Genomic DNA, 27,420 nt, shown 5'->3' on the forward strand with positions numbered 1-27,420 from the left:
ATGAGTCTCTTGTATACAGAAAATAGATGGGTCTTGATTTTTTATCCATTCTGATACCCTATGTCTTTTGGTTGGAGCATTTAGTCCATTCACATTCAATGTTATTATAGAAAGATATGGGTTTAGAGTCATTGTGATGTCTGTAGGTTAGGTTTCATGTTTGTAGTGATGTCTCTGGTACTTTGTGGTCCTTGCAACATTTCACTCACAGAATGCCCCTTAGGATCTCCTGTAGGGTTGGTTTAGTGGTGATGAATTCCTTCAGTTTTTGTTTAGTGGGGAAGACCTTTATCTCTCCTTCTATTCTGAATGACAGACTTGCTGGCTAAAGAATTCTCGGCTGCATATTTTTTCTGTTCATCACATGGAAGATCTCCTGCCATGCCTTTCTGGCCTGCTGAGTTTCAGTAGATAGATCTGTCACTAGTCTTATTGGTCTCCCTTTATATGTTAGAGCGTGTTTATCCCTAGCTGCTTTCAGAATTTTCTCTTTATCCTTATATTTTGCCAGTTTCACTATGATATGTTGCACAGGAGGTCAATTCAACTTATGTCTGAAATGAGTTCTCTGTGACTCTTGGATTTCAATGCCTTTTTCCTTCCCCAGATCGGGGAAGTTCTCAGCTATGATTTGTTCAAGTACACCTTCAGCCCCTTTCTCTCTCTCTTCCTTTTCTGGAATTCTTATTGTACAGATATTGTTGTGCTTCATTGCATCACTGAGTTCTCTAATTCTCCCCTCATACTCCTGGAATTTTTTATCTCTCTTTTTCTCAGCTTCCTCTTTTTCCATAGTTTTATCTTCTAATTCACCTATTCCCCCCTCTGCCTCTTCAATCTGAACCGCGGTCCCCTCCATTTTATTTTGCATCTCATTTATAGCATTTTTTAGCTCCTCCTGTTTCTTAGTCCCTTGTTCTCTGTAGTCATAGATTCTCTGCTGTCCTCTATACTTTTTTCAAGCCCAGAGATTAATTTTATGACTATTATTCTAAATTCATGGTCCGTTATATTGCTTAAATCATTTTGATCAATTCGTTAGCTGTTGCTACTTCCTGGAGTTTCTTTTGAGGAGAATTCTTTTGTTTTGTCATTTTGGATAGTCCCTGGAGTGGTGGGGAACTGCAGGGCACTTCCCCTGTGCTGTCTGGAGTAACTTATGTTGGTGGGTGGGGCCACAGTCAGACCCGATGTCTGCCCCCAGCTCACCACCAGGGCCACAGTCAGACTGGTGTGTACCCTGTCTTCCCCTCTCCTGGGGGCAGGACTCACTGTTGAGTGGTGTGGCCCCTGTCTGGACTACTTGCACACTGCCAGGCCTGAGGTGCTGCTTTGATTGGATCTGGCGTATTAGCTGTGGTGGATCCGCAAGGTGCACAGGGGTGGGAGGGGCAGGCTTAGATCACTTTTCCATAGGTGGCCCCCTGCGGGAGGGGTCCTGCAGCACCAGGAAGGAGGCCGACCTGTCGGTGGGATGGATCCACAGAAGCACAGCTTGGGTGTTTGTGAGGTGCAAGCAAGTTCAGTGAGGGGAACTGGTTCCCTTTGGGATTTCAGCTGGGGGATGGGCGAGGGAGATGGCGCTGGCCAGCACCTTAGTTCCCCACAGAGCTGAGCTCCGTCTCCCAGGGCTCAACAACTGTCCCCCCTAGCTCCTCTCGCCCTCCTCACTCTCCGAGAGCAGAGCTGTTGACTCTTAACATCTGGAATTTTAAGTCCTGCTGCCTCTCAGAATTCACTCTGTCCGGCCCCTCTGCTTTTGCAAGTCAGACTCGGGGGCTCTGCCTTGCTGGGCAGGCTGGCTGCCCCTCCACTGCCCCGGCTCCCTCCCACCAGTCTGTGTAGCCCGCACTGCCTCTCCGTGCTTCCTACCCTCTTCCGAGGACCTCTTGTCTATGCTTGGCTCTGGAGAGCCCATTCTGCTAGTCTTGTGGCAGTTTTCTGCATTATTTAGGCTGATGTGGGTGGAATCTAAGCAATCAGCAGGACGAGGTGAGCCCAGCATCCTCCTATGCCATCATCTTCTCCCCTCTTCAGTCTAATATCTTATTTCCTAATAGAATTATTAATATTAGTTCTTGTGCTAAATTTGGAAATTTGGTAATGTAAATTTGGAGATGTAAATGCTGAATATTCCCAATTAATGTGAAGTAGAGTCCTATCAAAACAAAGTTCTGTTTAACTTAAAATATTTGACACTGTTTCAGTCTTTAAATTTAAATATATTGAAATAAAATAAAATGAAAATGCAATCCTTTAGGTGCACTAAGCACATTTCAAGTGCCTCATAGTTACATGTGACTGATGGCTAGGACAATGGACAGCAGAGGCAAACATATTCCTCATTCACTGCCACCCACCATATCTGATAGTTTTCCCAATCTCTGAACCTGAAGCACTCTAAGAGGTATAGACTTACTCAAGATTAAACCATACTTAATGCCACCATGTTGGATTCAGTGCCCTATTTTGGGGATCCCATAGTATTCAGTGCTTAGACCTTTTAAAGTATTTACCTCATTATGCTATAATAGTGGATTTAATTTTTACTCTTCTTGACTTATTCCAAATTCTGTCTGGGCACAAACTTATGTCTTTATTTCCCAGTGGTTCCTCCAAACCTAGAATAGCACCTAGCAGCACACTGCAGTAGGTACTCAATAACTATGTGTTGAAAGAGTAAGGAACAAATTAATGCGAAAATACTGTTGCACTGGTGCAATAACACTTGGCCAAAACAAAGTTTCTTCTTGCATGTATGGTACTCAGCCTGTTAGCACTCAGTTGAGGATGGTCTTACCTATATTCAATATTGAGACTGGCAGCTAGTTGAATTTTCACTTCCCGTTGAATTTTACCAATGCTAGGGAAACTCTATTTCAAGCAGGTGCATCCAGCTCATAGAATCAGTTTGTTGTCCAGATAAAGAAACGTTCTGAGTGAAAGCATGGATCGACCTCAGAGGTGTTCTTTCCTGTCATTTGAGAACAGGAGCTGTGTCTCTACCAAATCCTGTTGGGGTTCAGGCTCAGTGGCAGAAGCAGAGGAAAGAGGTAGTGTAGCCCCTGTAAAGTGAAGATCTAAGAAGAGCACAGTGCAGAAGGCCTGGGGATCAAGCCAATATTCATCAAAGAGCAAGCTGAGAGAGGGCTGGGGCTGAAGAAGAGGGAAACACTGCTCCGAATCACAAAATAAGTACGCCACTGAAGAAGGAGAAGGAGAAAGGGAGAGGAGGGAAGGAAAGAAAGGAAGGGGGAAAATACAAAGCCTTCAGAAGACAGTTTTCACAGATGAGTAGTCCAAGCCAAAAGCATGAATTTTAAAGGGATGTTGAGGATCATGTGCTGAAAGTATCTGGAACAGAGGCAGATTTCTTTTTTTGTGTGTGTGTGTGTATAATAATTTGTATTTATTGATATTGTATTTTTTAAATCTTATTTTCCCAGTTAGCATATTATTACCAGAGGAAAGGTTGGAAGACCTGTTTGATATGTGCAGACACATTCAGAGCAGGTAATGTGTTGAAATTTGAAAACCGTTCTCTGTAATTTTTATTTTCAAGTCTGAGAACTCATTAATTCTTTATTTTATAGGAGCTTTTGACCAACTAAAACAGAATGCTACCAAAGCAAGAATTCCATTCTATGGAAGGTGGGTTTCTGGTTTTTATTTTGATACTCATGTCTTCTCTAAGTTTTTATTTTATGCCATCTTGTGACATTTTTAATATTTACCTAGAAGTTTAAATCTTTCTGGAACTAAGTAGGGTATAATTAATAAATTATCTTTTATTATTGTACCATGACTCTTCTGATCCAGCCTTATAGATCAGAGTGGACATTATTTAGTTCATAATTCTAGAGAGGCAGATTTCTTATTCCTCTAGGGGATCACAGAGACCCCTCCTGAAATACATGGTTATACCCAAAGCCATATTAGACCTCAAGACCAAAGGACCTGAGGGACAAAAATTGATTGGCAGTGTGACTGAAATGAACAGAAGTAACAGGCCATGCATAAAAAGCAGCATTAAACCTGTGCTTTAAAATCCATTTTTATAGACTTGAACAACACAGTTCATACCAAAGAGGTATCTGTGTATGGCTCACAATAATGCTTCTCCTGTGGTTGAATTTATGTCTTATCCAACCAGGGAGATAGAGGACAGGGCCTTGGAGGGAGAGAGAGGATGCTCAGGGTGACCATATTTATTGAGAGTGCAAGGGGTGGCCAACTGAAGGAAACACCAGATAACAGACAAAACTGGGAATTGTCTCAGGTGACCAGGACATACAATTACCGTGGATGTGTTACCACTTGCAGTCTGAATTGTGTCTCCCCAAAATGCACATGTTGAAGCCTTAACCTCCAAAGTAACTGCATTTGAACATAGGATCTTTAAGGAGGCAGTTAAAGGTGGAATGAGGTCATAAAGGTAGGGCCCTGAGGCCTCACCAGAAGGCAACTCTGTGAACACCTGCGTGTTGGACTTCTGGCCTCCAGAACTGTGACAACATGCATTTCTATTGTTTAAAGCCACCCCCTTTGTTCTGTGGCCTTCAGTCATGGCAACCTGAGATGACTAATTCCACCACCAAGTCAAATCTTCCATTTCCTTGACCAGAGTCGCAAACCGGGTAGAACAGATAATCAGGCCACTGTTGCTGGCGACTGCCTGGCATGTCTGCATTTTAGGGGGACAGCACTGAAGTGCTTCTGGCTCTGGAGATGAGTTTCTAAATCAAGTGTTCTTTGTCCAGCTGGTCTTCTTCTTTGAAAAAAAAAAAAAAAAGAAAGCAAACAAACGTAAAGAAAAGAAAAAAGCCAGGCTTAATCAGATATTCCAAGGATGAAGTCAGGGTTATTGAGTCCAAAATGTGTTTCAGGAATCGGAAGGCTGAGTCTAGAAGGAGCCAGGGGTAAAGAGCTGTGACTTTGTTCAAGCAGAAGGCCACCTATTTGGAAGTGGAAAAGGCATGTGTTTCTGTTTGGATAATGGCATTTGTAATGCCCCTCACACGTGTCATGTGTGCTGGGTGTACTAGGCACCCTATTAAGTGGAAGGCACACAAAATGAGTGAGATCTCTTCCCTCTGGTTAAGCGGGATATATATTTATGACAGAATCTCATAGAGTTATTTAAAATGATGTCTTGATATGGGCAGATGTCCATGATGGTGTTAAATGTATTTAAAAAGTAAGCCTCAGACCAGTTTGTACCCTGTCTTAAGTATGGAAGCATCTATCAAAATCTCAATATTATAAATATAAATGCATATGCATGGAAGATTTTGGGTAGCATACACATGAATCTAGTACTGATTACATCTGGAGAGTAGACTTAGGGCTAGAAGTAAGGGGGAAGGAGAGAGTTAATTTCAGTAACTACGGATTATAGTTGGTCCAGAAGAAGTTAATGAATTTGCAGTCTAGTTACAGAAGAGATGAGTAAAAATAAGTGCAGTAAAGCACTTTAAGTGCTAAAACAGAAATATGCATAGGGTTAAGCAAGGCTATGAAGAGGGGAGTGTTCACTTTTATATGGAATGGTCAGAAATGACTTTTCCAGGGGAAGAGATGCATGAGCTAAGTTTTGAAAAGGGGGAAATTAAAAAAGGGAGCGAGGAATCTGCATCATGCGGAGAGAGAACCCGAGCTAGGAAACATCACTGAACATCTAAGCATCCACGTGTGGTCCTCTAAGTCCACTCCGGCCAGCTGGATATATGGGGAGCAGTGCAGGGAGATACGGCTGTGGATAAGATTGAAGAGGGAGGTAATAATCGGCACTAAGAGTTAGTAAACAATGTTGAGAGGTAAATATTGTCCTAAGAGCTTTGTCTTCATGGAGGGCAGTGAGGAAGTTGAGACAAACTTTGGGTAAAGGCTGAGTGGGCAACAACACCAAACAGTACATCAAGGATCAGTCCTAACAGGCCTGGGCAGAGTTCTTTGCTTCAACAATTATGAGGTCACTGGTTACCTCTCTTGCAGTGTTTCACGAGTTGAAGAGTGACACTCATTCTGGCCAATGGTAGTAAATGACATGGCTGCCAAGCATTTGATTACCTTGGGAGCTCAGGTCTCCTGTAGCTTGAGACACAAGCTCACACAAGGTGAGATGGCCTTTGCCCCACATGTAAACTGGAAATTGCTTAGTGTCCATTATCAGCCAGTGAAGAAAATTGTCGAGAGGAAGTGATAGGGAAGGACACTGACCTTCACCTGGAACCTCCAAAAGCCCATGGTGGCTGGGTCTTCCATAGTTTCATGATGTTTAACCAGAGAGGCCTGGAGAAATGGGGCAGAGGAGCCAGATGCCTCAGGGAGGCCAGAAGCAGCAGCCTGGGTCAAACAGCCACTGAATGAAATAGTTCTCTTTTGAGAGTTTTATAGATAGCTTAGAACTTCTTTCCTGTGAGATTTCTGGGGATGGACATCGAAACACATTCCCATCTGGTTCTACCCAGATCTATTGTTCCCCATAAATAACTACTTGTGCCTTAATTAATATGTCCCACTGAATGCACTTCTGCTTTAAGGTTAGAAACTAGGCTTTCATTGTTCCATACCCTTACTTAATGTACACAAAAATTCCTTGCTAAAGAGACACTGTGATGATACCAAAATATGTCAGCAGAATAAAAGTTGTCAGAAAATACCAAACAATAAACCCAAAAAAGTAGTGTTAGGCATCAGGCCCACTTGGACTCAAATGTTGGCTTTTCCACTTGGCTAGATTATAGGACTTCAAGCCTCCACTGCTCTGCCACAAATTGGGAAGAATGTGTGACCTACCTCATGAATTTTATTTGGACGTTCAGCTGAGATAGGGCATTGAAAGGCCTTAGCATACCATCATGCAGAAAATAAGAACCTGTAAAAGAGCTGTATCTCATTATTATTTTAAGAATCCATCACTTCATAATTTTATCTGACAAGTTTTGCTTGCAAATGGACTCAATGTAATTTATTTTCAAGTGTGTAGTTAAAGGCCATCTCAGGTTTTAATACATATTACTCGTGGTAAGCCATTTGAAATCCTCTGGGCTCTTGAGACCTGCTGTTTTTTAAAAATCTGATAAGAAAGCACTGACCGTGTATAGGAATCTATTTTTTGTGATTCTGTCCTTAAAGTGTAGTGAATTAATGTATTACCTGTCTCACACCTTAAATGTATGTGAAATATCCTGTTGTAGTGATTTGAGTAGTGCGTTATAGTAGAAAGTGTGGTTTTCGTTTTGAGGGTATATAAGTCCAGATCTGATTCCCAGAAGCATTACTGACTACTTCTCTGGCCTCACCCAAGGTATTTTAAATTCAAGCTGAGAAACATTGAGTCATCACTATATGCCAGTGCATGTCCAATTTGATTCCTACAATACATGCTTGAAATAGGTACTATTAATCCCATTTCATGAATGAAGACTATGAGAGAGGCATTACATCAATTGCTAAACATCACAAGTAGGGAGTAGAGCTAGGATTTGAACTCAGGTCTGTGAACACTCTTTACCATTTGTACTATGCACTGTCAGTAAAATAAGGTTAAAGAAACTCACTTTGCACAGTTATTATGAACAGTGGTGTTAAATAACAAAAATTCAACCAAGTAAATCCGAAGATCTAACTGGCTTTATCAAACGGTTCATGAATCAGGCAGCATCCCACCGAGCAAAGAATAAGGAGCAACTTCCAGCTTCCAGGAAAGAAAAGGTTTTTAAGGTCAGAGAGGGAAAGGAGACTAGGAAAGTATTAGCACAGAAAGCACTGTTTGAGGCAAGGTTGCCCTCCTAAGGGGAACCCAAAGGGTCTTTCATGGGATTTCTTCCTAGTGCTGAGCAGGAAGATCTAGGCTGGCTGGTTAAAGGTCACGTTCCCAGGGGGTTGAAACCACAGGGAAGTTGGGTGCTAAGTCTTGGTTTGCTGATGTGGGGCTCTAACATGAGTGATTGCATTTTGGGACTGAGTTTTTTTTTTTTTTTTTTTAAGTTTATTTATTTTGAGAGGGAGAGAGAGAGTGAGTGAGCAAGCACAAGAGAGGGATAGAGAAAAGGGAAGGGAGAATCTGAGCCACCCAGGAGCCCTAATCTGTAGTTTCCTTTTTTACACTAGTGATAATGCATTTCACAGAGTAAACTGTAAATGTTAACAATTTTTAAATTCTCATTTCTGAGAATCACAGTAATCTGAAATGGACCAAAAAACCAAAACAAACAACAACAACAACAAAAAAAACTAGTATGTTGGAATTCATAAAATACTCCTAGGTTTCCAAATATACCTGACAATAAATTGCATAATGTGCTCAGACTCAGTCCTGAGAATGTCCTATATACTTAAAGCATCAAACTTTTAATGAAGAAAAATAGGTCAGTGCTCTCTTCGGTATTGACAGAGAGTGCGTAGAGTCCATGTTTAAATTTCTGTCTGATGGCACATTTTACCCACTGCTCATTTTGTGTGAAATGAAGAAGGAACAGTTCTCTTGGAATTTTTAATCAGCTGGAGTTTAATCACAAGGAGTTTCTGTGCATCCTCATGCCTTTCTTATTCAAGAGAAGAAAAGTATGCTCACGCTGTTTTCTTCTCTACTTTCCCTCCCCTCATACTGGACATTTTATTCTTCATGTTTTCCACCCCGTCCTTACCATTTCAACTTCGGATAAAACTTAATGAGTACTTTACATGAGAGTGAAAAACCAACACCATTTGCAAATATGTCAGATCATGCCAAATAAGATGGCAGTTTGCCAAACGTTTTATTCTTTAATATTTATTTATTTTTTTCAAGTTTATTTATTTATTTTGAGAGAGAGAAAGAGCACAAGTGGGGAAGGGGTAGAGAAGAAGGAGAGAGAGAATCCCGAGCAGGCTCCATGCCTTCAGCCCAGAGCTCTAAGTGGAGCTCAAATTCATGAACCCTGAGATCATGACCTGAGCCTAAATTAAAAGTCCATCAATCAACCCACTGAACCACCAGGCACCCCTGCCACACATATTTTAAATGGCACTTAACTATTAGCATTGCTGTGTTTGTTCAACCTCAGAAATTGAAAAATAGCCATAACGATAGATTTTACTTCACACCAAAACAATTCAAAGAACTGATAGTGATCTTTCCCCCATCCCTGTTAAGTCCTTAGGTTCAATCAACACTAAATTATCCAGACTAACAGAGACGAGAGGTGGGACAGTGACAGGTTCTGCTCCCAATCCCTCTGAGGTGGTCTTCCCCTGCCCATATATTTAGAATACTGTCCGTGTAACCACACCCCACCACGGCCTGGGCCTCCCACAGATTTCCCAAAGAGCCAAAGAAAAAAACAAATGTTCAGTATTGCCCAAGGAGCAAAAATAAGCCCAGTCTCAGCTCATGTATAATTTTGGATTTAGTGTCCCCCAGCAATCAGAGATTGCCCCTTAACACACCCACAGTAGGTGAATATGCAGTTAGGACATCTGATTAGGGTTAAGCCAGAGGACGTACTCACCATCCAAAAGTGTAGATATGTTGGAATTTTCAAAGTGTGCTTCATCTCGTACTCCCCACCTCTGCCAGAAATCAACACCCCAGCTTATTTGCAACCTATAATTAATAACTGAAATAGCCAAAGTAAGCTCTTTTTTAATTCAGATTTAGATTCTGTTTTTATATATGTCTACGTATTTTGGAAAATCAGCTAAAATGTTAAGTATTTGTCTAACATATTCTAAGTTAGCATTTTCTCCCCTTCTTCCCTCCCTTCCTTCAGTTTTTCCTCCCTTCTTCTCTTTTACTGCTTTCCCCATTCTCTTTCCTTCTATTTCTTCCTTTTTACCCTTTCTGCCTTCCTGTCTTCCTATCAGCATTTTATTATATAGTGTGGTATTTTATACTAAAAGATTATACTAGTTATTTTACACTAAATGATCAGGCAAGATCTTATCTAAGGACTCTTAATGCAGCTGACCAACTGGCCATTTAGCCAACTCAGGAAAAGCTACTCAAGAAAACCTTAAAATGATATTTTTTAATGTTTATTTATTTTTGAGAGAGAGAGACAGAGCATGAGCGGGGAAGGGGCAGAGGGAGGGGGAGACACAGAATCTGAAGCAGGCTCCAGGCTCTGAGCTGTCAGCACAGAGCCCCATGTGGGGCTTGAACCCACGAACCACGAGATCATGACCTGAGCCAAGGTCAGACGCTCACCCGACTGAGCCACCCAGGCACCCCAAAATGATATTTTTAAAATACTAGACAAATCTTTGGTGTAGTTTGACCATATACTGAAGAAAATAAAAATATGTCATGTGTTTTTTTTTCCATTCTAATGTAGATTTGTGGCCATACTTCAGAAAGCAGGACATCTTGAGATTCACGATTTTCTTCAGATTATAAGATTTTGTTAAGGAAACTAAGCAGATAAAATGACCTTGCCTACAAAGTCTGTGTGAGACAGACAGGAAGAGACTGTTATTTCCCTATTATTTTCATCATGGAGATGCTAACATTGAAATGCTGTACGTAGTTTTCTCCATTGACACTGTGCTTGAAGCACTGTTAATCTCCTTTCTGCACCACTAGTCCCACAGGTGACAATATTTCAAAGTACACTCTTACATGAAAGTCAGGGCAAATGAGCTAAAGCCAGGATGCTGTTGATTTACCAAGGCTGATCTTCTTCTCCCAGAATTTAAGAGCTACTTGTCTTTGTAACTGCCAGTGTAGGGACACATCTTTCCTCACTTAGAAACACTCACGTAGTACTAGATCATTATCAGGCAAGACAGCATATGAATCTTAAGTTACCACAGATGGACGCTCACTGTGCAATTTGCTCTGTAGTGATTTGGAGGGTCAAGTAGGAAATAAATCTTGGATTTCTCTTGATTCAAGTAAGGCTATAAAGAGGATTCAAATGTCAATGTTCTTTTTGCAGATACCAATATCTTTTAATTTTTAAAATTGATACTCCATTTAAATATGAATAAATTCATAGATTTTGATCATTGGTTTGGGTTTTTTTCCCCCTAGTGCTAAGCAGTTTTCAGAGGTGGTCATGTTATGATTGGCAAGGGGACAAATGTCAAATAGAAGGATGAAGCATTGACCTCTCAGTAAACACAGGCTGATAGGGACGATGGGAGCCACCCCCTTTATGTTTAATGTGAAATATATAATCATGAGCTTTAGAAGAGCCAGTGCTCAGGGAGGAGCCAAGATGGCAGAACAGCATGGAAGTTTTTTGTGTGTCTTGCGTCCATGAAATACAGCCAGACCAACCCTAAACTATCCTGCACAACTAGAAAACTGATCTGAGGATTAACACAACAATCTGCACAACCTGAACCACAGAATCCAGCAGGTATGTGGTGCAGAGAGGTGAACTTGGGGAGAGAGAAGCACAGGGCGCCACTTTTGCAGGGATGTCTACTCTCGCCACTGTTATTCAACATAGTATTGGAAGTCTTAGCCTGTGCAATCAGACAACACAAAGAAATAAAAGGCATCCAGATTGGCCAGGAGGAGGTCTGGCCTTCACTCTTCACAGGTGACATGATACTGTATATGGAAAACCCAAAAGATTCCACCAAAAAACTGCTAGAACTGATTCATGAATTCAGCAAAGTGGCAGGATAGAAAATCAATGCACAGAAGTCATTTGTATTCCTATTCACCAACAATAAAGCAACAGTAAGTGAAATCAGGGAATCAATTGCATTTACAATTGCATCAAAACCAAAGAGGTGAAAAATCTATGCACTGAAAACTATAGAAAGCTTATGAAAGAAATTGATGAAGACATAAAAAAATGGAAAAGATTCCATGCTCCTGGATAGGAAGAACAAATATTGTTAAAAAGTCAGTATTACCCAAAACAATCTACATATTCAATGAAATCCCATCAAAATAACACCAGAATTCTTCACAGAGCTAGAACAAATAATCCTAAAATTTGTATGGAATCAGAAAAGACCCTGAATAGCCAAAAGAGTCTTAAAAAAGAAAACCAAAGCAGTATCATCACAATCCCAGACTTCAAGCTATACTGCAAAGCTGTAATCATCAAGACAGTATGGTACATGGACAAAAACAGACACTGAGATCAGTGGAACAGAATAGAGAACCCAGAAATGGACCCACAAACATATGGCCAACTAATCTTTGACAAAGCAGGAAGGAATATCCAATGAATAAAGACAGTCTCTTCAGCAAGTGGTGCTGAGAAAACTGGACAGCAACATGCAGAAGAATGAACCTGGACCACTTTCTTACACCATACAGAAAAATAAACTCAAAATGGATGGAAGCCCTCAATGTAAGACAGGAGGCCATCAAAATCATCAATGAGAAAGCAGGAAAAAACCTCTCTGGCCTCAGCTGCAGCGATTTCTTACTCAACACGTCTCTGGGGGCAAGGGAAACAAAAGCAAAAATGAACTACTGGGACCTCATCAAAATGAAAACTTTTGCACAGTGAAGGAAACAATCATGAAAACTAAAAGGCAACTGATGGATTGGGAGAAGATATTTGCAAATGACATATCAGATAAAAGGTTAGTATCCAAAATCTGTAAAGAACTTATGAAACTCAACACCCAAAAGACAAATAATCCAGTGAAGAAATGGGAAAAAGCTATGAATAGACACTTCTCCAAAGAAGACATCCAGATGGGCAACTGACACATGAAAACTGCTCAACGTCACTCATCATCAGGGAAATACAAATCAAAACCACAATGAGACTCCACCTTACACCTGTCAGAATGGCTAACATAAACAACTCAGGCAACAACAGATGTTGGCGAGGATGCAGAGAAAGAGGATCTCTTTTGCATTGTGGGTAGGAATGCAAACTGGTACAGCCACTCTAGAAAACAGTATGGAAGTTTCTCAAAAAATTAAAAATAGCACTATCCTATGACCTAGCAATTGCACTACTAGGTATTTATCCAAGGGATACAGGTATGCTGTTTTGAAGGGACATATGCACCCCAGTGTTTACAGCAGCACTATCAACAATAGCCAAATTATGGAAAGAGCCCAAATGTCCACTGATGGATGAATGGATAAAGAAGAAGTGGTGTATATATATGTATACAGTGGAGTATTACTGGGCAGTCAAAAAGCATGAAATCTTGCTATTTGCAACTACGTGGATGGAACTGGAGGGTATTATGCTAAGCGAAATTAGAGAAAGACAAATATCATATGACTTCACTCATATGAGGATTTTAAGAGACAAAACAGATGAACATAAGGGAAAGGAAGCAAAAATAATATAAAAACACGGGGACGAAGCATAAGAGACTCTTAAATATGGCAAACAAACAGAGGGTTACTGGAGGGGTTGTGGGAGTGGGGATGGGCTAAATGGGGAAGGGGCATTAAGGAATCTACTCCTGAAATCATTGTTGCACTACATGCTAACTAATTTGGATGTAAATAAAAAAAAATACAATTAAAAAAAAAAGAACCAGTGCTTTCATGAAAGTGAATGATCTTTTTTCTTTGTTTCTGCTCTCTGTGATGAAGCTGAAGTTGAAAATAGTTTCTCTGGAAAAGCTACCCTAAGCTTTTCTTCAGGTTTATTTTAGACAGGTAGTTAAAAGTCTTGAGTGAAAAAGAGGTGTAAAACAATATAAAATAGAAACGGGATGTAATCTGCAAGAGTTTGACACAGTTAATCAAGTACATCCTGGCCTCTTTCACCTCAGGAAAAAGAGTTTAATAGATTTAGAATAAGTTAGAAAAAAATATCTAAGTAGACTGAGACCCATTAATTGAGCAACACTTGTGTGTTTGTGGCAACCTTGATTGTAGCTGTTTGAATGTTGGCTAAGTAGCATCCAAATATTGGCATTTAAAAAATAGGCGATATTAAATTCAGATTGCTGTAATTAGCGTATAATCACATAATATTTAGCAACATTCATTCATATCACTTTTAAGACTCTGTTTTATATCATTTAAGATGACATCAATTTCAAGATCCTCTATTTTATGAACGACTAAGTAAAACCAAACGTCTGCCAAATAAAATATCACACAAAGATAATTTTGCATGCTGCATGAACTATTGGCACAGACTCTTACTGCTTAGAAATTACTTTCCTCTGCTTTAAGGATCTGGGTGGTTTCCCCCAACTTTCACCGTGGTGCCTACCATGTGTGAGGCAATTTTTCATGTTTCTCATCAACAGAATGTATCACAGCTTCATCTACTCACAGGTGTCTTCCTTTGTTCAATCCTATAAAGCATTTTTCATTGTTTTGAAAGAAAATGTGGAATTGTGGTTATTATCCCAAGATATTGGCTTCACTCACTTCCCATGTTATTTTGAATAAGGAGAAGCTTTTATATTTCTATGAAGAAATACCATGTGATCTTTTAATACATTTTAAATAAAACTCCACATGGGTAGTTGACGATGTTCATAACTCTAGAAATGTGAGTAGCTGTGACCTAGTCCATCCTTGTAGGAAAAGAAAACAATGGCATGACTGCTTCCTGGTCCAAAAGAGCTGTAAGCATCATGTATTGTAAGATGGATCCTACGAGCATCTGGGTGGCTCAGTAGGTTAAACATCTGACTTCGGCTCAGTTCATGATCTCATGGTTTGTGAGTGCGAAACCCATATGGGGCTCTGCACTGATAGCACGGAGCCTGCTTCAGATTCTCTCCCTGCCTCTCCCCCACTCTCACTCTCTCCCTCTCAAAATAAACTTAAAAAGATGTATCCTTGTTTCAGAGATTTAAAAACCAAAAGTTATGTTTTAGAATCAATGAAAAGAGTACTTACTTAATGAAAGTATATCTTCACATGAGAAAAATATAGCCATCTATATATAATAAGTACTCTGAGAGCTTAGATGTATGAAGGAGAAAACCATAAAAAAGTATTCCAAGCCACCAGGGAGTTGAGTGCTTGAAAGCACAGTGTCCCAGAGAAAGTGAACACATTCTAGGACGCTTGCTGCAAATTCAAATCTGTAAAGATATGTCAATATAAAGGGACAGTAATCTATAGAACAGACTGCTTGTACTTTGCTAAAAGTATTAGGGTGACAAATAGTAGGGTCAAGAGAGATAAAGTGAGGAAGGCAATGTCGGGAATTGCTTGTTATCAATTTCTGGAAAATATCTGGAACAAATCAAGTACAGTCCCCTGAAAAGTATAATCTAAGTCAGGTGTTAGCAGACTTTTTCTTTAAAGGCCAGGGGGTAAATATTTTAGGATTTGTTGGCCACATACATTTCCATAATATACACTTGTTTTATTTTTGACCACTTTCAAAAAACATAAAAACCCTTATTGGCTCAGGGCTCCACAGTGAGATGGCTGGCTAGATTTGTCTGTCTGGCCTCAGTCTGCAGACCCCAGTTTATCAGTGGTTGTCAAATTTTAGCATGCACCAGCATCATCTTGAGGGTTTTCAAAAACCGACTGCCACTCCCAGAGTTTTGGATTCAGAAGGTCTGGGATAGAAATGGAGGCTTTGCATTTCTTTTTTTTTTTTTTTTATAAATTTTTTTTTTCAACGTTTATTTATTTTTGGGACAGAGAGAGACAGAGCATGAACGGGGGAGGGGCAGAGAGAGAGGGAGACACAGAATCGGAAATAGGCTCCAGGCTCTGAGCCATCAGCCCAGAGCCCGACGCGGGGCTCGAACTCACGGAGTGCAAGATCGTGACCTGGCTGAAGTCGGACGCTTAACCGATTGCGCCACCCAGGCGCCCTGAGGCTTTGCATTTCTAACATGTTCCCATTTAATGCTGATGCTGCAGATCCAGGAACATACTTGGAAAATTATTGGTGGTGTGGTAACAAGTGGCTTGGGAGAACTTTCAGATTCACGTCCTTATCCTTTCACTCACCACCTGTGAGAACTTGGGCAACTTACTGAACTTTATTAAAATCTCAGCTTCCTCAGCTGTAGAATACAGAGATCCTCCTTTTCTATGAAGTTTATTTTTTATTAATTTTTATAAACAATCCAGTATATTTAACGTGCAGTGTTATATTAGTGTCAGGTGTACAATATAATGATTGAACAATTCTATAACATCACTCAGTGATCATCATTAAGTGTGTTCTTAATCCCCTTCACCTATTTCACCCATCTCCCCACCTACCTCTCCTCTGGGGACCATCAGTTTGTTCTCTGTAGTTAAGAGTCTGCTTCTTGGTGTGTCTCTTTATTTCTCTCTCGATTCCCTTTGCTCAGTCATTTAGTTTCTTAAACCCCACATACAAGTGAAATCATGTGGTATTTGTCTTCCCCTGACTTATTTCACTTAGCATTATACTGTCTAGCTCCATCCATGTCATTGCAAATGGCAGGATTCCATTCTTTTTTATGGCTAAGTAATAATCCATTGTATATATATACACCACCTCTTCTTTATCCATTCATCACTTGATGGATACTTAGGCTGCTTCCATAATTTGTCTACCCTGAATGATGCTGTAATAAGTTTCAAGTGCACATAACCCTTTGAATTAGTGTTTTTGTATTTTGGGTGTATGGGCTTCTGTGAAACTTAAATAAGACAATATTTGTAGAGCTTTTAGCACAGTGCTTCACATAGAGTACTTGCTACATAAATGCTTGTGATTATTAATCCCATCAGGTGGAAAACCATGTTGCAGGAGCCCAACATGGAATGAAAAAAGGCGTTACAATCTTTTACTATATATCAATTTCTTTGAGGTGAGGAAAAATATAAGTGAGAAAGTTTAAAGGAAGGACCAGAGGTGCCTGGATGGCTCAGGCAGTTGAGCATCTGATTCTTGGTTTTGGCTCAGGTCATGATCTTGTGGTTAATGAGGCTCACACAGGGCTCTGTGCTGACAGGGTGGAGCCTGCTTGAGATTCTGTCTCCCTCTCTGTGCCCTTCCCCCTCCCTCCCTTCCTCTCTCTCATCCCTCTCTCAAAAATAAATAAACATTAAAAAAAAAAGTCCCAACAGGAAGTAGGGATGTAGGCATTTCTGGAAAACACACTAGATTCTCTCACGTGTGAAAAGGTATGGCATTTTTCTGAAGATGAATTCATGAAATAAACAGCTAGATTTGTAGCCCACGATTGAATGTTGGGATCACGTGTGTACTGAGCAGGCTGTTGAGGAAGTGTCACAGCTGAGAGGTTCTTGTGCAGCAGAAACATGGAACTCATTTCTCATGATGACACATGGAGTTAAGCAGCTGCTGCTATTCTGTTGTCCTAACACTCCAACTGCTCAGAGGGTGCTTGAGCCATGTCTCCGCTACCTGGTGCAGCCGTTAGAGAGTTGTGAACACTCCTGCTGGTTCTGTTCGGAGTTGATTCCTGGACGGTAATGCCAGTAAAGAAGTACACAGCTCAGCTATCAAAGGCAGCTTTGGGAGTTGTTGGAAGTTGGCCCACCTCTAGCAAGACACAGATAAAAGGGGTGGGTTCCCCACGTTAAGGAGGTGGCCTCTCCTGTAGTGTGCTTGGTACTTATTCTTTCATGTGAAGCATATTCCTCTGTCTCTTCATTTTCCTTAACTTTCTGTGTTTGGTTCCATGAATTAGGCTGAACTGGTACTTCTAAACTTGAAGGAATGATCTTTCTGTGGTCATCTCCTGCAAACACTGTGTGTGCCTGCTGACTTTGGCTGGCTGGTTGAAATTGCCTGTCATGGTCTGGGGGTACCAAGGCTTTCTGAGTTAGGGCTACCCTGGAGGAATGAGTGGAGCTAGAGTGGGCATTGCCCAGGGAGGTCCTGGGGCTTTCTATGCAGAGGGCCCCTGGGAGAACACATGAAGCTGAAGTGAGTATAAGCCAAGGGTCTTGGAGTGCCTTGAACGAGGGGTACCCTGGTGGTTTCCTGAGTGCTTTGCACAGGGGGTGCCCTAGAAGAACCTTGGGATCAAAGGCATGTGTGTGTGGGAGGGGATCCTGGAGCACTCCATTCAAGGGCCTCTGGCTGGAGCCAAAACAGACATGGATAAGGAGGTTCTGGGGCACTCTGCTCCAGCAGCACTCTGGAAGTTGTCCGGAACCAACATCGTATGCACCTAGAATGTTATGGGGTGCTTTGCATCTTTGTCACCTTGGTGAGATGGCTGGAGCTGTAGTGATCACGGACCAGGGGTGTCCTACTGTATGCCATGTGGGGGTTGCCTAGGTAGAACAGATAAGGCTGGTGTGGGCTTGGAGCCTAGGAGTCACTGAGGTGGTACGCTGGTAAGGAGGCCAGGACAGTGTTCTTGTCTTTGCTCTTAAGCTGTGTGAGGGGGTGGGGATGTAAACCATAGTATTTGCCAGCCCTTTCCACCTGGAGAAGGTTTCAGGAGATCCCCTGGCCATTCTCAAGGATCTTTATATTCTTGTTGTTCTTTGAAATCACGGCTTTTTTTTTTTTTTTCTGTGTCCCAGGATATCTGGGGCTGTTGTGGGCTAGGGATCCAGGGCTCACTGAAGCAGAAGGTTGGCTATGACACCCAGACTCTTTCCTGTCCACACCATCAAGTTGGAGTGGGAATGCAAGCATTGGCCTTCATCAGCCCCTCTGACCTAGAGAGAGTCCCAGTAACTCCTCCACCATAGGGCAAGAGTCTGGGTTGGGTTCTGCTTCCTTTATATTATAGTGTACGTTGGGGCACCTGGGTGGCTCAGTCAGTTGAACATCAACTTCAGCTCAGGTCATGATCTCACAGTTTGTGGGTTCGAGCCCCATGTCAGGCTCTGTGCTGACAGCTCAGAGCCTGGAGCCTACTTCGTTCTGTGTCTCCCTCTCTTTTTGCCCCTTCCCTGCTCCCACTCTGTCTCTCTCTGTCTCTCTCTCTCAAAAATGAATAAACATATTCTAGTTTTAAGCTATAGCTTTTCTTATTTTCCCCAAAGCAGACAAGTCTGCTCACAGTTTCTTCAGTACTATCCCTCCCCACTGTGAATGGTAGTGTTGAAGGTGGGCAATTCCTTTATTACTATGTCTGTTTCTCTTGCTGTTATCTTATTAAGTGGTTTATCTCTTGTGCAGAAGCTGTTCAGTTATCCCTCAGTTCTTCAGGATGAATTGCTCTATAAATAGGTGTAGGTTTGGTGCATCCATGGAGGAGGGGAGTTTAGGGTCTTCCTGAGTCACCATCTTGGACCACAACTCCATCAATGCATCTTTTTTAATCATTAAAATGACCCCTAGTGGAACCTTTTAATATTGAATAATATTGAATATTGAACTAAATACAGAATAATTTAGTTCTGGGATTTTTGTTGTTAATTCTTTGATAATTTCTTATGGTTTTTCTGTATGTGTTCTTTTTCTGGATTTATGCTTAGTCAGATATTGGACTTTTTAAATTGATCCTTAAATTTGTTTTCCTTCTGATCTGCTTGCTCATTTTTCTCTTCTACTTTCTACGAGATTGTTTTCAGTATTACCTTCTCATTCTTCTATAGAGTTTTAAAAGTTCACATACCACATTTTTAATTTCCAAATCTCATTCATGCTATAGGATTGTTTCTTTTTTACTGTGTTGTGTTCTTAATCATCATCTGAAACCTATGCCAATATTAATCAACTTTTATTGATTTTTGGTTTCGGTGGTGGTTCTCTGTATTGTTTCTGCTTCTCCAAACATCAAATAAATAACTGTTGTTTTCTTGTTTGTTTTGTTCATATTAAAGGCATTCAAGAAATGACTAATATTCCTCAAAGTCTCCTTCTATTTAACTGTGAGCCATTAAAATCTGATTGGAGGCTTTATCATAAATATAGTGAGACTGTGGAATTGTGGGTTTCCCCTGACCATGTCATTAAGCTCCCCAGATACAAATATATTTAGTGGCTTTCCCTTGGGCTAATTTGTCCAAGTACTAATGTTGCAAACATGCCCCTTGCATTACACCTAGCTTCCAGCATTTTGAAAGCTGAATGGAGGAATTGGGCTAGAAATAACACTGTTCAGTATGTAGACTTTTACTTAACCCCCGTATATTTATCTGCCTAAATTTAGAACAATTTTGGTTCAAAATCTCAAGGAATGCAAACCTCTGATATCCTCCTCAGGTTACTTGTCCCCTCAACTCTATTCTTTCTTAGTAGTGGAGTTCAGGTAAGCGCATCACTTACCCAGGTAGAAAACTAGATTTCCCCAAATTCCTTACAACTGTTTATGTGTGATTATTAAGTTATTACAGTTAGATGTATTTGCCCATTTTGAGTGGAAGAAGTGAAGTAGACTCCACTTTCCTTTGGCAACTATTAACACTGTCAAGATTAGAATCTTATAGATTATATATCCAGTTCCTAGTTCCCTGAGTCTCATAAAGTGGGCTTTTCTCACCTATTGGTGACTTTCTCACATAATTTCCTAATCACTGCGATGTGTCCACTTTTCAGTTTCCTGATGTTCACAGGCAGCTATGGTGGTGGCCATGGCTCTCGTGGTGACCTCAGGGGTAGGGGCTGGCCTAACTAGCCAGTTCTACATTTTAGGGGCATCATTTTGTTTTTTTAATTTTTTTTTTCAACGTTTATTTATTTTTTGGGACAGAGAGAGACAGAGCATGAATGGGGGAGGGGCAGAGAGAGAGGGAGACACAGAATCAGAAACAGGCTCCAGGCTCTGAGCCATCAGCCCAGAGCCTGACGCGGGGCTCGAACTCACGGACCGTGAGATCGTGACCTGGCTGAAGTCGGACGCTTAACCGACTGCGCCACCCAGGCGCCCCGGGGCATCATTTTGAAATACCCAGTTTAGAATCCGCTTTTCCCCCCTTTTACTGATTCTGTAAACACATCATTCATGGTATGAAATCTCTTCCTGCTTAAAACACTTGGGGTGGTTTCTACTTCCTGTACTTATTCTGGAAATCCTCTCCATTATATGTTGTACTTGGGAGATTAATCCTCTCGTTAGTTCCTTTCTCTCATTCTGTGTTTGTGTTTGTGTATGTGAGTGAATTGGCCAGTACCTAGGTTTAGAGTGCATATGGTTGCTTCTTATCTGTACCTTTTCATCAGAACCCTAAACTTCAGCTTTGTCCTCTGTACAAAGCGAAATACCGCTCACATATATACTTTCCATCTTGTTCTCATCCATTCCTTGTATGTTGGGAGATGACTGTACTTGTTTTACACCTTTAATTTTTTCTGAAACAATAGTAAAATGATAGTTATGATGAAGTCAGGCGTTCAATCTGCTGTGTTACATTAGAAGTGTCTGTTGTTGCTAATTACACATCTGAATTTTTTTCATTTAAAAATTTTTTTAATGTTTTATTTATTTTTGAGACAGGGAGAGACAGAGCGTGAACAGGGGAGGGTCAGAGAGAGGGAGACACAGAATCTGAAACAGGCTCTAGGCTCTGAGCTGTTGGCACAGAGCCCGACGTGGGGCTCGAACCCACGGACCGAGAGATCGTGACCTGAGCCGAAGTCGGCCGCTTAACCGACTGAGCCACCCAGGCGCCCCTATCTGAATATCTTTTTGATAAGGAATGTATCTGGACCCTATTATGATGGCATTAGACACTATCCCTTTGAGTGCTGGAGAAGGATGACAGTTCTGAAAAATGAAAATAAAAAATGATGAAGATTCTTTGTTTTTTTAAAGAGTTGTGTAGGTCCTGAATTTTTCCTATTCATCTTTCCGACTCAGTGGAAGAAATGGAAGTCTCTGTATTTTTGCTTTGTGTTTCATTGCTCTTTGCTCTGAGATCTGATGTGGTTTGAAGACAGGCCCAATGCAACTATAGTTATTGAGTCAGCTAGAGAGCCTAAAATCCCTTGAAACTCAGTAATTCATGCTCTGGAAATAACACTCTTGCCCAAATAAGGACAGTAAGAATCCAGCTCACTATGAAATACAGCAAGAAGGATCTCACCAAATATGTATGCATTTTAAGGTCACAAACACTCGAAGTTGCAGATTTTGTGGCAATTCTGTAGAAATATCAATTTACGGGTTTTTAATTCAAGTTAATCCTCAGAAAGGGATAGTCTTCCTGCATGTCCTCTGAAAAATACAGGGCAGAGAGCCCTATGCTGATGCTGTGACTCATTTTTTTCTGCAAGCATCCTGAGTTAAATGTTGACAGCCAAGTGTGCTTACTGTGGATTCCATAGTCTGCATGCCTGGTGTTTTGCAAGAGGGTACATTCTGGCATGCATTTCCTATTTGAATGGCAAAACAAATGTCTGTTAAATTCATGAATTTCAGGATGCTAAATAGCTAAAGATGACTTCACCCCTACAGGAAGGGAAGGAAAAATAAAAACTATGGGAGGCAAAGCATCAGAGACTCTTAATTATAGAGAACTGAGGGTTGCTGAAGAAGAGGTGGGTGGGAGGATGGGCTAAATGGGTGATGGGCATTAAGGAGGGCACCTGTGATAAGCACTCTGTGTTCTATGTAAGAGATTAATCGCTGGGTTCTACTCCTAAAGCCAAAAGATGATTCTCCCCCACTGGATTCTGTGACCATTTTCAATTATGACCTTTTTAACAGCCTAAAAACTCCTTCTAACAGACTAAATACCAAAAGATTCAAAATACTCAAAAGTTTTCCATGTCTAATGATGGAACTTTAAAAAGATTATGACAAATGAGGGATTAGAAAAGATAACTGTAGTCAGCTTGTGTCAAATAATTGCCTCATATTTTTTTCATTTCTCTGATCAAAATTATTTCTTAAAAACAAGTCCATCATCACACTTGCCTTTCTTATAAGGGACAGAGTAGAAAAAAAGAAAATATGCACATTTATTTTGAAAAATGGACAATTCTGTTGATTTCATTATTTAAAAATGAGGACCACAATTAATTTTAAGGAATTCTACGTTCTCTGTATTTTATATTCTTGAACCAATCACATGTAGAATTAGCTTAAATTGTAAGGAGATATATACAGAGTTTCCATGACTTCAGTCCCACAGAAGGCAAAGCAGCCTGAGAAAAATATAACAAAAGCAAACTCCTTCCTTTTTTTTCAAAAGTTTAACCTATCTCTTTTTGGATAATATTTTATAGCAAACATTCCTTGCAACTTCCCCTAAAATGCTTCTAAAAATACTAATTTTTGTGGGGAGAAAGTATGTTAAGGCAGTAATAGAGATGAGACAGGAGAAGAGGCTGATGAAGTATATAAATCTGATCTCTTAAATTTAGTCCCCACCCCCCCATACAAGGGACATTGAAGCAAATTACCTAATAGCCTTGTTTAAATCACTTACATTCTCTGGTTCTCAATTTCCTTGTGGAAAAAGAAAGATTTCTATCTAATTTATTTCCAAGCTTATTTATGGCTCTAACATTTAGTACAGGTTGAGAATTCACATATCAATTTTGCTAGATGAGACTTTTATTGGCACATTTAAGAGGGTAATATTAATGCTACTATCTATAATTAGAAAAGTAGAAATATAATTCTTGAGGCACAACTCAAGTTTTAAGTCATTTGTCTTCACTGATTGATTATTATTACTTTTTTTTTGGTAAAATACAGTGTTTACTGTCTCGGTGCTTCTATAAAGGATTAACACGATCAATAAATTCACTTAAGACTAACAGAACAGTGTAAAATAACAGGCCAAATACTTCTTATTTTCTTTAAACATCACATGACTAGTGCAGATGAGCATTTTGATATTTTAAAAACAGAAAGTTACAGGTAAACTACTAGATCTAGGAATTTTCTGAAGCTCTTTGGGAATCTTCCCTACATTAAGTATCTATATAAAGAGTAAGTATTTAAAATATAGTACCTACCTCTTGTATAATAATTATACCAACAAAAGGCATAGAAGAAGATTTTCCAGCTAGTGTTTTGAACTAGTGTTAGTAACTACTAACTTTTACATGCACAGAAAAATATACACAAGTAACCATCTTTCTTCTTTTATTCCACACCTATCTTAGTACACTAGCAATGTGCTTCCAGGAAGATTGCCAGGGTTATTACATGCATTAGAGACAAAGTCCCATGAACAAAAGACAGTGTGCTGTTTAACATGGAGAACTGTATTTGACACATCCTTGTCATATACACTTGGGTTCAGATCCAGAGTTGAGAAACTGATGTGGGTAGAAGTATGGAGACACCAAGTAAATATTTTAAGAAGAACATACCTCTTCTTCACCAGCCTGAGTATGAAGAAAACTCCAGGGTACCAAGAGATGGGAAAGGAACAAGAACAAGATCCCCTTCCTGATTCTGGTTTGCTCCCTTTTGCTCTCTGCACCACTCTTTTGCAGAGAAAATCCACTCATCAAGGTAAGTCCTATTCAGAGATTATCATTCCGTATCATTCATTACTGACCAGCGGAGATGGTTTAGCCAAGGAGAAGAATGCAGGCAGCCCAGTGTAAGGCTCTAGAGTATGAATTGAATTCTTACTCCACACTTATCTAGCCATGCATTCTTGTTGACTTATTTAACCAAAGGCTCACTTTCCTCTTACCTGAAAAATGGACTCATTTTAGAGACCATCTTAGTCACCACCACCCTCATTGTAGAGATTAAGAAACCAAACCCAGTTTCATTATCTTGTTTGCAAAAAATTACACAGCAAATTAATCCCTGAACCAAGAGGAGACTCCTAGTGCAGAACTCAGGAGAACTGGGTCTATAACTATAACAAGCTCAAGCTCAAGCCTGTTAAGGATTACAACCTCATGAGTGCCCAGCTTTTTAAGAGATATATAGGGGGTAAGTATGTCTGCAGGTAGATTGTGGAGTGAGGAGACAGTACTCATCTTTATAAAAATTCCATGTTTCTTAGAACTGTTCCTTAATCTCCTCCTCAAGCAAAGGACTCCACTTCTTCTTAAATACAAAATTGTAATTCATTTCTTGTTATGGACTGAATTAATTTGTTTAAATTCAACACACTGTGTGATGGTATTAGGAGGTGGGACCTTTGGGATGGAGCTGGGATTAGGTCAGGTGAGGGTTGAGACTCTTGTAAGGGCATCAACCCTTGTAAAAGTCCTATGGGAGCTTGCTTCCCCTCAATTTCTGCTATGTGAGGATAAAGGGAGAGAGCAGCTATCCAAAAGCCATAAGGAAGCTCTCACCAGAACCCAACAATGTGATCTTGGACTTCAGGCATCCACAACTATGAGAAATACATTCATGTTGTCTATAAGCTGCCCCGACAATGGAACTTTGTTATACAGCACAAAATGACAGGGCTATAGTTCTAGGCTGATTTAGTCCTGAGATTTTTTTCCCCTTGTTACAGGCAGAATAAGCAGTTCCCTCACTAAAACAAACAAACGAAAAAAACGCCTGTGTCCTAATGTCTGGAAACAGTATGTTAGGACACCTGGCAAAGATGAATTCAGGTGGCTGGATTATCCAGTGGACCCAATGTAATCACAAGGGTCCTCAAAAGTGGAAGAGGGAGCAAGAGATGTGATGAATAGAAACAGCATAATAAAGATGCAATATTCCTGAGTTGATAATGGAGGAGGGAAGCAATGAACCAAGGAATACAAGTGGCCTCTAGAAGCTGAGAAGAAAACAGATGATCAACTAGAAACTCCAGAAAAGATTGCAGTCATAATGACAAAGTTAGCCCAGTGACACCCATGTTAGAATTCTGTTCTACAAAACGGGAAGATAATAAGCTTTGTGTCATTTAAGCCAGAAAGTGTGTAGTAACCTAATTAACATGTATATAATTATGTATCTCTGTTAAATATGGGCATTTACAAAGGAAATAAGTGGGTTTTTTAAGATCACATTATATGACTTAGTCATTAGGAAGAGGCCTTTGCTAATAGAAACTTGTAGGAATAAGCTGATTGCTAGCTCAGTTCTGAGTCATGGTTTAAAATGGCTTTGGCCAAATTACCAAATACATTGTTTCTTTGGGATTGCCAGATAAGGCCTATAATCCAGCTATCACACATCATTCAATATGGCCAAACTTACAAAATATGAGGATCAAGTCCAGAAATAAGATGATCTATTCCTTCCTGGAAATAACAGCATAGAGTCCTGGTCCAAGACAGAGATGTGGGAAGACCATGAACTCACCTTATCCACAAACACACCAAATCTACACCTACTTACAGAGCAATTCCTCCTTCAGGACTGAGGGCTGACTGAATGGCTTCTGCACACCAAAAGGTCGGCCACAGAGAGAACGGCAAGAGAAACAGAGCATGGTAAGGATGGGAACCCCACCCCAACACTTGAAACTGCAGCGGAGATGGATACCCCTGAGGGACCCTGAGGAGATGTGTCTGTCCTGGGCCACAGACAAAAAAAGTCTGAATTTACAAGGGCAACAAGAATATAAATGAACCAGTCCTAGAAGCTTGGCAAATGGTGGGGTCATGGGGTGGGGCAGCTCCTGGGACTATGGTTTAGAAGGGCTGAAGAGCATCACTATCCTTGAGAGCGGCCCTTGTCAATGCTCACTACAGCTCAGGGTTGATACCACTTAGGTTCCAAAGGACATACCAGGGCACCTCCAACACAGGGTACCACAAGACAACCCACCCTCACTTAGGCTCCAGTCAACTTAACAGGGTGTCTTCTATGTGCTCACCCCACAGAGCACCCTGCCGATATCACTGTGTCTACCTCAGATCCAGCTGCCTTGTTAGCACACCCCCTGTATGGAGAGCCCACAGACATTCTGGCATGCAGCCACTTCAGCCCCCCTACCTGCGTGTTGTTTGTGAAGAGATTCCCAGGATCCCCAAGCTTGCAGCCACTTCAGCCCCACCCCCACTGGGGTGTCCTTTGTGCAGGGTCCCCCAACTTGGCAGCCACTTCAGCCCACCTACCTGGGTATAACTGTGCAGAGATCCCAAGGATACCCCGGTTTGCAACCACTTCAGCCCCCTTACCTGGGTGTCCTTGGTGCAGAGATGCTCTAGGTTACAGCCACTTCAGCACCCCTATCTAGGTTTCCTTGGTCCACGGCTACCCGGGATTCCCCACCTTGCAGCCACTTGAGCCCCCCGCTACCTGGGTGTCCTTGGTGCCAAGATCCTTCAACCCCTACCTCAGTGTCCTTGATGCAGAAATCCTCAGGATCCCCCAGCCTATAGCCACTTCAGCCTCCCTACCTGGGCATCCTTGGTGCAGAGATCCTCAGGATCTCCCACCTTGCAGCAAACTGCCCCCCCACCTGTGTGTCTTTTGTGCAGAGATCCCCAGAGTCCCCTAGCTTGGAGACACTTCAGCCCCCTTACCTGGGCATCCTTGGTGCAGAGATCCCCTTTCAGTCCGCCCTGGGTGTCCTTTTTGCAGAGATACCCAAGATCCCCCCGCTTACATCCACTTCAGTCCCCCAACCTAGGTGTCCTTGGTGCATAGATCCCCAGGATCTCCCAGCTTGCAGCCACTTCTGCCCCTTGCCTTGGTGCAGAAATCCCCTAACTTACAGCCACTTCAGCCTCTCTACCTGGGTGTCCTTGGTGTAGAAATCTGGAGGATCCC

At 41.1% G+C, this 27,420-nt stretch overlaps 2 long non-coding RNA genes across 3 annotated transcripts in view; one reads left to right on the plus strand and one right to left on the minus strand.

Annotated features, from left to right (window-relative positions):
• The first annotated feature begins 1,757 nt into the window (after positions 1-1,757).
• Positions 1,758-26,904, plus strand: LOC147576998 (uncharacterized). The gene is made up of 3 exons (XR_015241380.1): positions 1,758-1,992; positions 24,104-24,234; positions 26,060-26,904. It is a non-coding gene; the product is annotated as an uncharacterized LOC147576998 (long non-coding RNA).
• LOC147576999 (uncharacterized) overlaps positions 21,515-27,420 on the minus strand; it is a 30,500-nt gene continuing 24,594 nt past the window's right edge. Inside the window, exon 3 of one of the 2 annotated variants that reach the window (XR_015241381.1) lies at positions 21,515-22,136. This is a non-coding gene — a long non-coding RNA (uncharacterized LOC147576999). Of the gene's footprint in view, positions 22,137-26,029; positions 26,084-27,420 lie in introns of those variants that run through there. The other variant, XR_015241382.1, reaches the window with a different exon arrangement.

The sequence above is a fragment of the Puma concolor genome, chromosome D1 (genome assembly GCF_028749965.1).
Source record: "Puma concolor isolate L17-30 chromosome D1, mPumCon1.1.hap2, whole genome shotgun sequence".
In the NCBI taxonomy this organism is placed as follows: domain Eukaryota; kingdom Metazoa; phylum Chordata; class Mammalia; order Carnivora; family Felidae; genus Puma; species Puma concolor.